Source organism: Temnothorax longispinosus, chromosome 3, assembly GCF_030848805.1.
Source record: "Temnothorax longispinosus isolate EJ_2023e chromosome 3, Tlon_JGU_v1, whole genome shotgun sequence".
Taxonomy (NCBI): Eukaryota; Metazoa; Arthropoda; class Insecta; order Hymenoptera; family Formicidae; genus Temnothorax; species Temnothorax longispinosus.
The window spans coordinates 20,568,997-20,571,343 of NC_092360.1; the positions used below are offsets into that span (position 1 = coordinate 20,568,997).

At 33.9% G+C, this 2,347-nt stretch overlaps 1 pseudogene; it reads left to right on the forward strand.

The window, feature by feature from the left end:
* The first annotated feature begins 590 nt into the window (after positions 1 to 590).
* On the forward strand, positions 591 to 2,281 carry LOC139810303 (protein FAM50 homolog; annotated as a pseudogene).
* The last annotated feature ends 66 nt before the right edge of the window (positions 2,282 to 2,347 follow it).

The window sequence follows — 2,347 nt, forward strand, 5'->3', positions numbered from 1 at the left end:
CGCGAAACGGCAGTAACACCGTAATCGTGCCGGCGATATACTGAATTGAAAATTGAATTGCTTCGTGCTTATCCCGAGATTTCGTATCCCTACATCGTGTTACCACCGCTGCCGGAAAAGAAGGTTCTCTACGCTTGGCAGAAAGTGACGACTGACACGTTCGATCCCGACTTCGTTGATCGCAGAAGAGCTGGACTCGAGGTACGTTTCCGATTTGCAATTATAACAGTATCGTGCGATGAATGTTGTACCCAATTATAACCTCAAATGAAGTTGTGCACGTTGCTAGTATTCTGATTATACAATACATTTTTACTTTGTAGAGGTATTACATATTGACAGCAGAGAGCTGATACCGAAGAGATCAAGGAGCCTGTTCACAGGTATATATTGACGGCAGGGAGCTGATGCCGAGGAGATCAATCTCGTTTACGCGCGAAGGAATTATCGTAAGTTATTTTATTATCGGTTCAACTTATTTTTTATTCTTTTCCAGTTTTAAGAGTTAGAAAAAGATAAAAATATTGTATTTTATGTATTTTATGCTTTTATTTTATTAAAGCATGTATTTTATGCTTTGATAGAAGTAACGTGAAAAAGAGCAGGAAAAGGAAAGAGCACTAGCGGCGAAGCAGACAGGAAAGAACAAACAGAAGAGACAGATTCAAGCTTTGTCTTTTAATCTGGACGAAGACGAAGATGAAGCTGAGATGTCTTCTGACGAAGACAATGCCGAAAAATCCCCGCAGTCAGAAAATGTGCAATTTGATGGCCCTGCGATTAAGAAGATTTAGAAAAATCCAGATGTAGATACATGTTTTTTGCCAGTAGGGAAAGAGACGAGGAGGAAAATAAACTTAGGGAAGAATTGAGACAAGAATGGGGTAAAAAGCAGAACGCGTTGAAGGAAGAAGAAATTGAGATCACATTCAGTTATTGGGGTGGATCTGACCATCGTCGGAGTGTTATAATGAAGAAAGGTGAATGTCTCAGTGGTTTAGAGAACGTTTAAGTTATTAAAATACTCCAGTGTCACTTTTGGAGTAACATTGGCATGATATATAATGTTCTGCTGCATAAATTAAATTTTCACACACAGGTAATTCTATCTATTAGGTTCTTCAGAGATGTTTAGAAGTTCTGAGGCGTGAATTCAGCGAGCTTAAAACAGTAATGGCAGATCAGTTAATGTATGTCAAGGAGAATCTTATATTACCGCACCATTATACGTTTTACTGCAACTATAACTGATTTTATTGTAACTAAGGTAAATATACTAAATGATAAAACTTATGAAGCAATATTACAATGTTGGCATGTTATTTTAATGTATGTAATATTGCGATTAGGCACGAGGAAAGAGCGGGCCTCTGTTCACATTTGACGTTCACGATGATATTCGTATTATGCACGATGCTTCTGTCGAAACCGAGGAATCACATGTCGGAAAAGTTTTCCTTAGGTATTTATTATTAAAAGAATACTTTGTATAATTCTCTTTTATGTTTTTCTCATTAGATCATGGTACGAGAGGAACAAACACATTTTTCCAGCGAGTAGATGGGAACCTTTTTGATCCAACGAAAAGTTACGACAAGTATACAGTGTCGGATAAAAATAGGAAGAAAGCTAAAATCTGATCTTACGATTAGATTCAACGAATTGTCCAATTTTGTTTAAAGGATTCAGATTCAAGGACTGTAAATATTATAACCAGATAAATAACTTTGTTTCATCGTACAATTGATTTATTATAAAACAGCTGATTATATATATATTATAATCTATTTTATAATTAATATATATTAGCTACATTGTATTTTTAAGGACTGTGATTTTAATTCATTCAGTTATGTGATAATATTTAATTCATTTACTCGATTATGTAGCTCTACTAAATAGTTAAGTTTTTGCAAACATTTGGAGGGAAAATAAAAATACATGAATAGTTTAATGACTTGAATATAATAATTACAATATGAAAATACAAAACCATACTTTAATTCATTCCGATAACAATCAGAAACAGTATTAAAATATTAATCCATGATCAGATCCTCTAACAGAAATCTATTTACAAATATTAGATGTATCATCTCTTGTCATTTCTTGAACATAACTGTACAAAAATAAATATATACAATTATATCGATTATAATCACGTATTAATATTCATAGGTTTGATACAAGTTGGATCCATGTATGTAATATTTTCGGGAAAATGGTCCATTATAATAAACTTTTTCTTAGTCGATCTGTTCAAGCAGTCAAGGAATCCGAACCAATAAATAACTAGTCCAGACCCGAATCTGTTCCAGTAGTTTCCAGTTTCGCACCGTTTTATATT